The sequence below is a fragment of the Heterocephalus glaber genome, unplaced genomic scaffold, assembly GCF_053883595.1.
Source record: "Heterocephalus glaber isolate CG9 unplaced genomic scaffold, H.glaber_assembly_v1.0 deba00001689, whole genome shotgun sequence".
Lineage (NCBI taxonomy): Eukaryota > Metazoa > Chordata > Mammalia > Rodentia > Bathyergidae > Heterocephalus > Heterocephalus glaber.
This window is the reverse complement of record NW_028258414.1, coordinates 6,742,899-6,757,835: the sequence shown is the minus strand read 5'-3', so window position 1 is coordinate 6,757,835 and position 14,937 is coordinate 6,742,899. Positions and strand designations below refer to the sequence as shown.

General features: G+C 48.0%; 1 pseudogene; it reads right to left on the bottom strand.

The window, feature by feature from the left end:
* Positions 1–1,031: 1,031 nt before the first annotated feature.
* LOC101714419 (adenosine 3'-phospho 5'-phosphosulfate transporter 2 pseudogene) lies at positions 1,032–14,052 on the bottom strand (annotated as a pseudogene).
* Positions 14,053–14,937: the final 885 nt, after the last annotated feature.

Below are 14,937 nucleotides of genomic sequence, written 5' to 3'. Positions count from 1 at the left end.
TCCCCAGCTTGTGCAGAGAACTCCCTGGGACACGGAGGGCCATGGCGAGACCTACAAGCTTGTTGCAAAGCGCTCTGCTGTTGCCCTGCAGATCTTGGGTTTCCCCAGGTCCCGGGCAGAACTAGCTCCATGCCTCAGTCAACTTGGGAGGACAGCCACAGCTGGCTAAGAACTGCCTTTTGGCTATGCTTAGTGACATAAATTGGCAGGGAGTGTTACGGAACCGAGACTTACTGGGAGCTCCTAGGATGTCAAGTGGTAGGAGAGCCAGGAAGGGCTTGAACAAATCCAGGCTTCTGTTTCTGATCATGATCAAGGCTTGGCCTTTTGCAACTTGTCTGACCCAACCACTGCATCTTACGGAAGAGGAAACTGAAGCCCAGAGAGAGGAAGTGACCGCTTCTGCTTCATACAGCAAACTTCCTGAGTCTTAGTACAGTGCTCACTTCTTTATCTCAGTAAACTGTGGTGGCCGTTTCAGGAAATGGACCTACCGTTAGCTTTGCCTCATTTTTAACAAGGTGTCACCTGCCCTTTACTGTTACCTAGCTTGTCTGTCATTCTGGAAATGGAAGTAATTGTTGTATTTCTTGCTGTCCCTCTTTTCACAGTGAGAGGACCCTGCACCTGGGTGGGGACAGCTCAGCAGCCAACCCTCTCACCTTCAAGGCAGTCAGGGAACTAGGATTTACTGGGCTCCTGCTAATTCTACCGTTCCGGATGCTAGGATTAGAATGGAACAGGAAAGACACAATCTCTGTCCCAGAGGGGTTCTTGACTGGCCACAGACTGCTCCTCCTGGCCTTCTTACCAGGTTGTATAAAGCCCTGTTGTCTGAATTCCCTTAGCCCAATTCTCTGATGTTTGGTGGCAGCTTCTGGGTTTCCCAGAATCCCTTGGGAAGCACAGGGCCAGGCAGTGGGCAGAGAGGAGTCTTGAAACAGGCATATCCTTTGAGGGTGCTTTTGAGGGCCAGAAACGAGGCATTCAGGCTACTCCCAGGTTCAGCCCCTGTCCCTGGAGCCTCTCTGCTAGCAGCTGGCTGCTTCTGTCCAGGTGTACAGATTGTGTAACAGCTGGTCCAGAGGAACCCGGTGTATTCTGTCAGCTCTGAAGAAGTGTGTATTGACCAGCTGACACTTCCGGGCTGAAAGAGGCCACAGTGTGTTCAGAGGCAAATGGAAAGTTTCCAGGGATGAAAACTGCACCCTGTTAAAATTCTGTGAAGAGGTCTGAGGGGGTCCTGCCCTGGAGCAGTTGCCTGTGTGTTTGTAGGATGCCGCATTAATATTTCACAAACATGCATATAAATATTTTAGCATGTGTCCTGTTTTAATGTCAGTTCCTCCAGCTTTCTTGACTCCAGGCCTTAGGTGGTATTTGCTTTTCCACTGGCATATTTATTTGCCATACACCTTGTTTTGGAAGCAAATGAAGGCTGTACCATCAGAGGTAAACCATGAACTTTCTAAGAAAAGCAAAGCCCTGTGTTCCATGGACATCCAAGTCCATATGGAAAGAGCTAAACTGAGGACTGGGATGTTGAAAGGAATTGTATCTGGGATAGGCTTGTAGAACTATCTTTCCATCTGGTCCCCAGCTTGATGTCACCCTGATACGGTTCTGTTCACTGTTGCTGCACCCCAAAGAATATCTTCCTAGGTGGTCAGTAGAGAGGATCCTATTCTAAGGAAATCTTAAAGGCTTAGGGATTGGAACATGAAAAGCTGAGCACAATGGTTACTTGATATTTCAAAAGGCAGAAACACAGTTAGTGATCTCCTGTTAATAGTTTCTCTTGCGCGAATTCTCTTCTTCTCTTCCTCTAAGCCCATTAGTAATTCTTAATACTGTATATAGGTAAGCATATATTTCAGCACGGACACTCCTCATTTAACAACCGAGTTACGTTCCTGCCACTAGGTCATTAAATGAGTTGGTCACTAAATGAGGAATTGTATATACTGTAGTATGGACATTACAATATTTAAAACAAAGAAATGGTCAAAGGAAACTCCAAAAAAATAAAAAATAAACCCAAAAACAAACAAACAAAAAAAGGAAACTCCAGCTTGATGACTTTGCTTTTATTTGTATAACTCTTCCATGCAGTGCTGTAATGTATAACAGAACATAAAACTATAGCACTGTACTGTACAGTACAATCAGCAAAAATTACAGTGCTGTATAAACAAGGTAAAAAAAGACATAGAAGCTCTATCAACAAAATTACGGAACTGTACCCAAAAAAGATGGGTCATAAGTCCAAACAGTTGTTAAACAGGTAAGTCATTAAATGAGGAATATCTGTGCTTCTTTTTTGGTACCAGTGATCGAACTCCGGACCTTGCGCTTTCGAGGCAGGCGCTGGAACCACTGAGCTAAATCCCCAGCCCTGTACTTTCTTTATATATTGAATAAAATTCATGTTTGCAGCTCTTAATCTAGATAACAGTTGGTTGTATTATCTAGGGAGAAATAATTTTGTATTCTTCCTCTGTGGATCAGTGATCCTCTACCCTCAAGTTAAAGGAAAAGTGAAAGAAAAAAGAAAAGAAAAGAAGCTAGCAATAAAAAATGCTCTGCGATAGAAACATTCTGCATATATTTCACATTATCCCCTTTATAACCTTGTAAGGAAAATAGGTGCCCCATATATGTAGATGATTAAGCTGAGACTCAGTGGTGTTAGGAAATTTGCAGGAAGCCAGCTAGCTGGAATTCTTGGCATCTGACTTTCAGCCCAGTTTTGCCACACACACACACACACACACACACACGCACACGCGCACACGCACACACGCACACACACACACACACACACGCACACGTCTCCACATTTCCCAAAACAGTGATGGATTAAAAAAAGTGAACCTGGAGAACCATGAACAGGAGGATGCTTTAACATATGCCTAGAGCTGCTTGCAAATGTGGTGACATTGCATTTTAGAAGCAAGGAAATGACTGCACAGAATTCAGGGGGACGCCTTCATCAGGGTACCTGAGATGGGGAAGATGACAGGGTGGCAGGAGACTCTTGGCAGCATTCTGCCCAAGTTCACAGTGGGCTCACAGGAGTTCTATGTATTATTATGCTTACTACCTTACCTGTTAGATGCCTGTACTTTCTTCATGTATCAAATATTACATTAAAAATAATGAAGGGAAGGCAGGCGTGGTGATATACACACTCTCTGGAAGGCTGAGGCTGCAGGACTACAAGTTCAAGCCCAGCCTGGACAACTCAGAGGCTTAGCAAGACCCTGTCTCAAAATTAAAAATAAAAGAGGCTGGTGGTATAGTTCACTGTAAAGGCCATAGGTTCAATCCCTAGTACCACCACCAATACTACTGCTGCTACTACTACTACTACTACTACTAATAAAATTGAGGTAAAAAATTCAGCCCTGATGGTCATCAGTAGTCATAGTGGCCTCTGTTGAGGACAGGACATGGCAGCTGCATGGTGACAATTTCAAGTGCGCTTTACTGACACCTAATCAGAGATCCTCATGTCCCCCACCCCCTGTGAGAATACCTGGGGTGGTGTCCCTCATCACCCTTTTTATGTTTTGGGGGACATGGTCTTGCTGTGTAGTCCAGGCTGGCCTCAAACTCATGATCCTCCTACCTCATTATTCCACCTTTAAAGAGAAGGGATAGAAATGATCCCAGCCCTCCCAGCCTCACCTCCTCAGACATCATCTCCCCTTGGAGAGGATGAGGATTCAGGTCTCAGGACAACTTCCAGGGCAACCAGGCTGAGTTGCCAACTCATGTTCTAGGTGCTTTCATATCACTTTGGCTTGAAACACAGAGGCTACAACAGGGTGTGAAAAGTCACCCAGACCATACCACTGCTTCTGGGTTGTCTCATTTTGGAATTGAGCCAAGGAGATCCTGCACTGACCCTCAGTTCTGCTTCTTAGCCACCCACTCTCACTTAAGCTCATCACTTGGGACCAAAAACCCTAGACTAAGTCCTGCCAGTTTTTAGCTGTCGACCTTGGCCTTGTCAGCCAACCTTTCTAGACCTTGCTTTTCTCATCTGTGAAATAGTGATGAGTTCTGTCAGCTTGGGAGGACTTGGCCAACATAGAGGATTTGTTATTTACATGATTCAGTTACAGACCATACATGTAAAGAGCAACTCTGAGAAATGTAGAAGTCACCCAGCCATGGCCGACTGTGGGACACTGGTCACCTAGACTCTGGGTAAAGGGCTCCTGGGCACCAGGTGTTCCTGTTACCTCTTCCTCTGGGACACACCTGTAGGATGCTTGGTTCAGCTTACTTACTGTAGCAATAGTTGAAACAGAGGAAAGGCCACCTGGGCGGGGGTGGGGGGGTCTTCCTCATCACATCCATTGACGCTGGAAGTTCTCAGCTAGGGACTCCTCAGAGGCCATCTTCTTCCCAGCCCTCCAGAGGGACCTTCCGGGAGGCCAGGCAGGAAGAGGCCTGGGAGGAGTCAGGGAGCAAGAAGATGGCTTACTGCATTCAGACCTGTGTAGTTCACTGCTGTTCCCCACCCTGTTTCTTGGTTTTGGCTGTATTCGTTTGCAAGGAATGCCATCACCAAATACCTCAGATGGGGTGACTTAAACAACAGAAACTTCATTTTCAGTTCTGGAGGCCGGAAGTAAGTCCAAGACCAAATTCCTTTAGAGTTGGTTTCTCCTGAGGCCTCTCTTGCCTTGCAAAGGGTGGGTTTTCCTTGTGCCTCTACCTGGTCCTCCCTCTGTGTGGGACTGTGTCCTAACCATGTCATCTAATAAGGTCACCAGTCATTAGATTAGGGCCCAAAATATGACCTTATTTTACTTTAGTCCCTTTAAAGTTTCTGTCTCTAAATACAGTCACATTCAGAGGCACCAGAGGACTTCATCATATGAATTAATGAGCAGGTGGACACAATTCAGCCCTACAATGTACAGTATTCTTGAGATTTTTATTTTTATCTCTGATGGTGGACTATAAGCTCTATGAGAGCAGGACTGTGTCACTCTGTTTGCTGTCTCCTACATGGAGTCTGAGGGTGCTCTGTTTGCATTTAGGGATGAACTCATGAATGAACTGTCTTTCTTTGGTTGTTCCAAAGTGCCCGGGAGAGCTGCCTGACTGGCCTGCCATGGAGACAGAGATTTGGAAGCAGGCTCTGGGCAGCCTCCCTCTCCCAGCATGCTCCCTTCATGGGCTCCCAGTGGTATGGAGGGCCTGCTATGGTCACACTGCTGGCTGGACTCCTGGAGGACAGAGCATTATGGACAGCAAGGAAGAGAACCTAGGAAGCTGTTAGAGCTATGGAGAGGCCAAGGGGCATGGTCTGAGGATTCGAGGAGCAACTGCTGTTTCTGATTGGGGGAGTCTAGGACTGCATGGACGAGGTAGCCTTTCATTTGGCCTTAAAGGATGGTCAGCTTCTGGCAAGAAAATGGGAGAGAACCTGTGGGTAAGTTTTCTGACTGCTTGTCCTTATGCCTTCCCATGGCTGGACTTTGGCAAGCTATCAAATATGTGAAAGAATGAAAATTCTTGTCAACACACTCCTGTAATTCCTGTAATTCTGTAAATTCTTGGTGGCATACTCCTATAATTCCAGTACTTAGGGAGTTGAGACAAGAGGATCACTTGAGCCTAGGAGTTCAAGACCAACCTGGGGTACATAGCAAGACCCTGTGTGAGAGGGGGAGAGACACGAGGGCGAGGTGAGGCAGAGAAGAAAGGGAGAGAAAGAAAAAGGAAAAAGAAAAGTTTGTGTATATCTGTCTGTCTGTGGCCACCTATGTGAGTCTGGTTGTTTCCGGGTGTCTGTATGTCTGTCTCTGGTGCCCCTAGGTATCTGAGGTGTGACTCTGTCTCTCTGTGGTGCATTTGAATGTGGGAGAGGTATCATTGGATGTGTCTGAGTGTTTCTGGGTGTGCAAGTCTGTCTATTTCTGTACATGTGCATTGGAATGTGTGTGCCTGTGTGTTGTCCAAAAGGACTCAGAGAGAAAATGCCGATGGGCCCTGGCCGGCTCAGCAGCTTCTGTCACGGTGCTGTTGATTTGCCTTCCAGGAGGTGAGGTTAGGAGGAGCGACATCTGCTGAGTCAGAAGGATGTGGGCTGTGTGCATTCACAGCGGGCCCCATCTCCTTTCACACACGCAGAGAGGAAATGTCAGTCGGGCTGGCTGACCCTGCATCCCTTCAGAAGGTCATGACCTGGGGCAGCCCAGGAAGGAAAGGAGCAGAAACAGGAACACTCATGAGACCTAGAGCAGAAGTCAAACTGGGACCCAGTGTCCCCCAGCTGGTCCCCTGGGTCACGGCTCTCTCAGCCTTTCCAATAACCAAGCTGCAGGCCTCAAAGACCATGGGATGTTTCCTGGTAGGGGTGGAAACAGGCACATTTTCTTGATTGGTACAAACTGCAGACCTCACCAATGTCTTACAATTGCTGCTGACCCTGGAAAGCCATCCGAGCCATAAAAGTCCAGACTCTGGAAAATCCTTCCCTTTCCTCTCCAAACCAATCAACCATGTGAAAAACACCGCACATGGTATGTTTAGCCACAGCACTATCAAGCGAAGTCTTTCAAGCTTGTCTGATCAAAACAGGAAACTTCCCCAGGGATGTCAGGGGCAGGAAGCCACAGACTGGCTCCTCGGCTGGGAAGAATTTCACAGGTTGCTTCCCAAGTGCTGATGGGAAAGATGAGAGGCATACTTGTGGCTGCTGTGCACCACCTAGCAAGGCACCATGGACAGGGAGGGGGTTGAGCAGGGCATGGGAGCTAAACACACACACCTGAGCACTTACGGGTGCCTACTGGGGCCACAACTGTACGCACTCAGCCTAACCACAGAAAGCCTCTTCCTCCAGCTTTGTGGGCCACCTTGAGATGAGGGACAGCAGTGTGAGTGTGTCAAGGTCAGAGAGCCTACAGCGGGTGAGTGTCACCTCTGCTCACTCCTGTGTGGAGGCAGTGAAGGGCACTGACACGGTGTCATGGTTGCCTGTGATCACTTGCTCCTAGTAAGGCCAGCCAGCCAGCCAGCTGGAGGGAAAGGGGACCTTGAAGGCCTGCAGTGCAGGTCGTGGGCCTGGTGAGGGAGACTGGGACGGAGAGGGAGGCTGGGGTGGGCAATACTTGGCCTAACCAGAGGCTTTTGAAGCCCCAGGGTGATGGCAGGCAGCTCACAACCTCCTGGCCAGACCTGCAGGAGCTGGTATCCAATCATTCCTGCCCTTGCAAGTTCTTTCTCAGCTGGAACCCAAATCTGCCCCCCAACCCCGCCCTGTAACGAGATCCATCCTAGTTCTGTCTCCCAAGGTCATGTCCACTTAAGAAATAGAAACAAAAATGGGGAAATGACCATCCTCCAGGAAGCCACAGTGCAGAGACAGGACTAGGAGCTAAGCTGAGAGTGAGGAAGAAATCTTCATTCTTTTGGCCCCAGGTGAGCATCTAGGCAGGTGGCCTCACAGGAAGATAGGAATTGAGCATGGGTAGGGGCTGTGGGTCCTAGGCAGGACCAGCCTGAGCAGACAGAGGTGAGAAGGGCATGGCATCCCCTGAGGACGTGGGGTATCCTGGTAGGATGAGGGTGCAGTGGAGCTGACGGGGACTGGATGGAGGAGGGGCTTGAACTCAGGCTTGGCTTCTACTTAATGAGGCACAGGGCCATTCAGAGGTCCTTCAAAACTGTATCAGACCTTCGGTTTGCAATGGTGACTATCACCTGGGAACCTGGTAGAAATGCGAGTTCTCCAGGACACAGCATAGGAAGGAAGCTCTGTGGCCAAGTGCTGTGTTTAACAAGTGCTGTGGGTGAATCTCATGTGTGGCCTCAGAAAAACAACCCTGAGAGCTGAGGGCGAGCTAGATGGGGGCAGGTAGTCCAGAGCAGGGAGGGGAGCTCAAGGCTGTAGGGTCACCAGAATGCAGCTGGCAAGGCCTGACCTGGGGAGGGAGCAGAAGGGCCAGAGAGGTTTGGGTTCCCTGCCAGCCCCTTCGCCTTTAGCTTCCTGGACGTGGGCAGGGTACTTGCCTGTCTTGGATCTTGGTTGTTACATCTTCTAAAAGGAATTACAGTAAGACGGTGCCAACAACACTCCCAATTAGAGCAACCAACTGTCCTAGCTTGCCTGGGACACAAAGTTCCGCCACCCTACCCCCAACGGCGTCCCCAGGGAAGAAGCACTGCTCAGGATGGCTGCGCAGGGAGTGGCGGAGGATGGAGTTGCCCTGGCGCTCAGCGCCCATTCTCCAGCACCTTGGTGGCAGCCAAGCCTGCCCAACCCTCTTGCCACCTGTGTCTGGTGCCCATAGGCCCTGGCAGGAGCCCCTTTACCTGCCTTGCCTGGCCTGGCTCTGGAGGTAACAGAAATCGGTTCCCCCTCCCCCGAGCTGCTGGCCTGGAGCCACGGTCACATGAAATACAATATGGCTGAGCGGCAGACCTGCTGATGCTGCTGGAGGCTGAAAATACCCCAGGCCCTGGCTCAGGCGCCAGGGTGGCTCCTCTGGGCCAGAGACAGGGGCTGCCTGTGGTGTCTCCATGGGGCTCACACCACCTTAGCCAGAGGCCTCTGGGGGGGGATTTCAGGGCCCATCAGTCTTCCAACTTTGCCCTAAGTAGAATATTTTTAAACAGGGACCTGGCTTTTCTTTATCCCTGACACATACCCAGGGAGGGGCAGAGCTGTGAGTGCCTGACAGAAAGGTTACCGATGGACGCTTTCTCAGAGAAGCAGGCAGCTTCTTTCTGAAGACCCCTGAGAGGCACAGTAGCTCAGCGGGAGACCACTTGCTTAGCAAGCACAAAGGCCTGGGTTCAATCCACAGGCCAGTGTGGAAGCCGGGGGATGGATGGATGAGGCGGTTTGTTTAGGCCTGAGACCCTGTACCTTAGGGCCTAGGGCAGAGTTAGCTTCCTGGAACACTGAAGGGGGAAGCTGAAGTCATTGCCAAGGCAAGGGCAGTGAATGACTGTTGAGAGGCGGACCTAAGTCTCCCTCAGTTCTCTCCCACGTCTCTGCGTCTCTGCCAGGGCGTGGGTCCCCTTTACTCCCACCTCCTCATTTAGGGCCAGCTCAGCTTCAAATGAAGCTCCTCTCTCCCAAAACACACCCCACACTTGCCCATGAACTGGTCCTGTTGCTGCCTGCAAAACCTGCAGGCCCTGCCTGTAGGGACCCCTGTGCCCTAGAAAGAAGCTTCCAACCCTGGTGGGAGATGCCAGCATGGAAACCCTGGCTGGGGAGTCAGGCTGGGCCTCAGGGTTTGAATCCTCGTTCTGGCACCTTCATGGCTGGATGAATTTTAGCAAGGCCCTGAGCCTCAGTTCTCCCTCTTATAAAATGGGTACAACACTACGTTCCTTGCAGGGTTTCTGTGTAGATGAAACTGAAGGAGCTAATGCATGCCAAGTGCTTGGTGCATCGCACTCAGAAAGTGGTGGCTGCTTAATAACAATCATGTTTCTTACTGACAGCATACAGGAAAGGATAAAAATAAAAATGTGAGGGAGCTGGAGCGAAAGAGAGAGGAGAGAGAGCAGTGTAGTGTTTCTGCCCTCACCACTGCTCTGGGGACTGCAAAGCCTGTGGCCAGCAGGGCTTGATGTGAGCTAGGGCCTTGCCTCTTGAATTTCCTCCTCTGCTCCACACTGTGGGCTGGGCTGTGGCCCTAGGCCCTGCTCAATCTGAGCTGTGGTTAGTTAGGAAGCTACACCAACCAACCAGAAGGCACATTCTGCTTCCCATATATCTGTCCCCTTCAACCAGGACGCCCTGTCCCCACTGTGACTCCCACCAAGTGCAAAGCCATCATGCTTGAGAGCTGCAGTAGCTGCACCTCTTCCTGCCTGCCTGTGGCCACTGTGGTCTGTGTAGAAGCAATAATAACAGCAGTCCCTACTATGCATCTGCCATGCCCCAGGTGGCTCAGACATATTGTCTTTAGTTCTCACAGCAAATCCAAGATCAAAGTACTGCCTCTGTTTTATCAAGAAGGAAACCTAGACTCAGAGAGGTGAATGACTTTTCCAAAACTGCACAGCTAGCAAAGGAATGCACAAGTGTGGATTCAAATCTGGTTCTATCCAATTCCAAAGTCTTAAGTTCTTTCTACCACACAAAGGGCCTAGAGAATTCAAGGTCCAGATCAGGGACATCCATTAACTCAGTGGGACTAGGGCAAACACCTCCCCTTGCTTAGCCTGTTCCCTTGCCTATATGTCAGTTGATGCTAAAGAATCAGGTGAAGAGCTGGGAGGGGTGGTGCATTCCCGTAATCCCAGCACTCTAGGAGGCTCAGGCAGGAAGACTGCAAGTTTGGGGCCAGCCTGGGCAACTTAGTGACTTAGCAGGATCTGTCTCAAAATGAAAACGACAAAAAAGGTCTGAGGACGTAGCTCAGTGTAAAGACCTTGAGTTCAATCCCCAGTACTGCAAAAAGAAACAACAAACAGAAAGAAGCAGGCGAAGTCTCTTCCCTCCTGGCATGAGCTCCTTACAGGGCCTCTGTGACCTTGGGTACAAAAGGCAGGTGAGAACTGTGACCTGGGTGATCTGGGCACTTCCCAGTTTCCTCTAGAAATGCTCATCCTCTGCAGCTGGTGTCTCCCCAAGGCCAGGGAGCCTGGAACTGAGTAATCACCTCCCAGGGTGTTTTGCCTAGTTCTCTTACCACCTTGTCTCCCAGCCTCAAACAAAACCTTTTTAGACTGGTGTCTTATCCCCTGCTAGGGTCTGGATCTGGAATGTGCCTCAAAGCCCATTGCTGAACACTTGAACCCCATCCTGGGGCACTGCTGGGGAGTGAAGCCTAGTGAAAGGAAGTTAGGTCCCTGGGACTATGTCCTTGAGGGGGCATTGGGGTGCTGGCACCTCTTCTTCCCTCTCTTTTTGCTCCTCACCTTCCATGAAGTGAGAAGTTTCCTCTGTCACATACTCCCACCATCATGTGCCTCCTCAAAGTGACAGAGCCAGGTGACCATGGACTGACTCCTCCAGAGCTGTGAGCCAGAGTGAACTCTTCCTCCTTATAAGCTGATTATCTCATATTCTGTCACAGTGATGGAAAGCTGACTTACACAACCCTCTTGGGTTCTGCAATCTTTAAGACACAGGAAAGAAGCCAGAACTAATGGGCTCCTGGTTGCATTTCACCATGAAAGCAGATGGCCAACTTAGTAACATCATCAGTTGCTTCTTTGAGTCCCCTCAACCCTTTCACAATGCCTGTGAGTTTTGCTCTATTTGGCTTCTGCTTGGACTATGTGTTCCCTGGGGCAAGGACTGGGCTTTGCATCCAGGCCTGAGGCAGACCTAGCTGACCATGCTGTGGGAACTGCAGCCACTTCCTGAGCTCCCTCCCCACCTTGGCCAGGCCTGGAATTGACTTCTTGGTAGCTAAGGAAGAAATAAGGAGGCAGGGAGAAGAGGGGTAGACAGATGCACCAGAAGCGCATAGATTTCCTCTTCTCTGTCTTTCCAGTGCTTGAGCCCTCCCAGAAGCCAGGCTACACTCTTTTGGGCCAAGGGCATAAAGTTATCAAGAAATAGCAAAAGAAGAGAATTAGTATGTATCAAACAGTGTCCTAGATTGGTGTCTCCACTTTGCAGATGAGAAAACTGAAGACTTGATAAGTTAAACTGCGTGAGATAAGGGTTTGAGCCCAGGTCTGACTTTAAAGCCTTTGTGCTGTGCTCCTGTGGGGTGCTTCTGGGAGATCCTTGGGACAGGGACTGTGGAACTCTAGGAGCTGTTCCTCCTCCCATCCGGACCCACAGGGTATCCCTGGAGGCCGGCTGGACTCAGCCCCATCCAGCCTGCGGACACAGTACCCAGTCTCTGAGGGATTCCCAGAGCCTTATCTGACTATGACCAGCAGGTGGCGCTGCAGGGGCTGGGACGTTGTCTCCTGGATCTAAAGCTCAGAGTTTCTTGGGGATATGGATGACAGACCAGGAGTCCCCTATTGGGAACTCTTAAAAACTACAGGCTCAACCCCTAAGAGTCTAGTTTCATATTTTTTTTAAAAAATCACTGGATAGTTTTATTTGTAATGAGTATTATTCTCTCCAGACTTAAATAATCAACTTACTCTTATAACAATCAATTTAAATAACACCACCAAAACGAAATGAAGGTAAAACAATGTGTTGTTACACATCAACATCTTTGATATGTCATACTGACATCCAACTGGTCTTGCAACATGGTCTATTGTCAGTGATATTCTCAGGAAGCTGTCAGGACGACCCTTCATGTTGACATTTATCATTAGCTGTGCTAGATGCAGCTGGGTGCTTTCAAAGTCAAAGAGTAAAACAAGTGCCCTGAAGAAAGGCTGATGCCACCAAACATGTCATCCATCCACAAATGGATAGCACACCTTTGGATCCTTTGGTTTGGATCACATTCTTTTCTTTTTTTTTTTTTGATACTGGGGATCGAACTCAGGACCTTGCACTTGTGAGGCAGGCGCCAGAACCACTGAGCTAAACCCCTGGCCCTGGATCACACTCTTTTGAAAAGTTAATCAATTAATGATTTTTCCCTTAAAGGTTATTATTTTTTTAAACAGGACAAATCAGTGCTTATACAGTTTGTGCCAACATCCTTGCTTTTCTTGATTCTGCTCCCTTGGTTTTTTTTTGTTGTTTTTTTTTTGGTGCTGGGGATTGAACCCGGGTCCTTGTGCTTGCACAGCAGGCGTTGAAACCACTGAGCTAAATCCCCGGCCCTCTGCTCCCTTGTTTATCAGATAATACAGTGACGGCAGTCTTATTTTATCCGTATTCTTGCTACACACATTGAGAAATATGCCAAGGACAACTAACAAGCCAGCCCACACATGCTGAAATGTGAAAGGTTTAACAAAGAATATAAATGAAAGTACAATGTTTATTGCTTTTCTTCCTGTCGTCACCATTACAGCAAGAAGTACATCAAAGCTTTTAATCAATGCCAGGACAACAGAGATTCCAAAGGGAGAGAAGGAACGCATAACCGTAGCTCCGTATTGGATTCTTTGCAGGGCCTAATCCACTAGTGCATGTCAATCCCAATAAAATGTACACGAAACCGATTGAATACGAGTACAAAACCATTTTGGAATTAGAACTGTTATGCAGTTTCATAGCTTTCTCTTGTCCTTTTCCAACGACGGCATCTGCACACCATGCCAGGGAACTAAGCATCACACCTGTCAGGTTGAGGTTTGGTGCAACCATGCTGTCAGCAAGGGTGAGCCAGATGAGGCCAAGGCTCATGCGTATTGCAGCCGTCATGTCTACAATATTGTGCCGTTTTCCTCCTCCCTTTGTCCTGAATAGGCTGTATTAGGCCAAATATGGAATAAAATGCAAATTGCACTAAAGTGAGGTACCAGCCATAGAGCTTAAAACCTTCCATTGAAAATATTAATTCCCATAAATATCCATAAATTAGGTAAAATACAAACACTCCAGCAACACACATTAAAAATTGAGTAAGTTTGCTAAATTTGCTGAGATTTATGCCAAGCACTACATTGTCATCGACTGACTTGATATGTGGTGACATTGTTTGGGTTTGGATGGCACACAGATGGAGATATATTTCCTGGAGTTGTTGAACTTGAGAGTCATTGTTCTTATCTTGCTGCATTCAGGGCTTCCAAAGTTATCTTTGTTGGTTTCTTCTTTTTCCTTCAGTCTGTCTTTTGCTAGCTGAGCCAAGTTCTGGAAGAGTGACCCCAGCCCGGGTGGCACAGGCAGAGCGAGCATCTCCCCCTCCCCAAGTCCATCACCATCACCTCCTCTTCCTTTGCCGCTTCCTCTTCTCTTATTCCTGAGCTTTCCACACCTGGTTTCATTTTTTTTTTTTTTTTTTTTGGTACCAGGGATCGAACTCAGGACCTTGCGCTTGCGAGGCAGGCACCAGAACCACTGAGCTAAATCTCCGGCCCCTGGTTTCATATTTTTCATAGGGATATGTAAGCATCTGTCATTATTTTGAAATTGTGCTAATTTTCTGAATTCATGAAATATTCCCATGGTTCAAAAATTTTAAAGTATAAAAAAGGGGGCCTACTGGGGGGTTCTTCAGTAGTGAAGTGTAGGTAGAACACGCGCAAGGCCCTGGATTCCATCCCCAGCACCAAGAAAGTATTAAAAGGTGTATAAGGCCAGGAAAGGTGGCACATATCTAACCTTAGCACCTGAGAGGCTGCAGCAGGAGGATAATGAGTTTGAGGCCAGGCTGGACTACACAGCAGGACTCCATCCTTTCCCCCAAAACAACGTATACAGAAAGAAACCTTTCTCCACTCCCCCAGGTACTTGGTGTTATTTGCCACTTGTGAATCATTTAGAGATTATACATAGTCATATAAATGACATATGATCATCTATGTATAAGTATACATTATGCCAAATATATAATATGCAAGGGTATATTCCTTCCTCTGTTTTAAACAAGTAATTTTTTTTTTTTTTGGTACCAGGGATCAAATTCTGGACCTTGCACTTGCGAGGCAGGCAGTGGCACCACTGAGCTAAATCCCCAGCCCTAAACAAACAAATTTTTACTGACTTTGTTTTGTTGTATTCAACTTCTTTTCCTTTTCTTTCTTTCTTTCTTTCTTTCTTTTTCTTTTTCTTTTTTTTCCCTCTTTTTTTTGAGACAAGGTCTTGCTATGTAGTTCAGGGTGTCCTTGAAGTCACTGTGTAGCCCAGGCTGCCCTCGAACTCACAGCAATCCTCTTGGCTCAGCCTCCTGAGTTCTGGGATTACAGGCGTGCCCCACCATGTCTGGCCATATTCAATGTCTGAATTGTATATCTAGTCAAGAAGAAAAAGGTGCATTGTAGTCTTTTGTAAAATAAGAGTAGTTCCTATTTAAAGCAATAAGGTGACTAATCCAAGCCATATTTCATTTGATCATATGAAAACAAAAC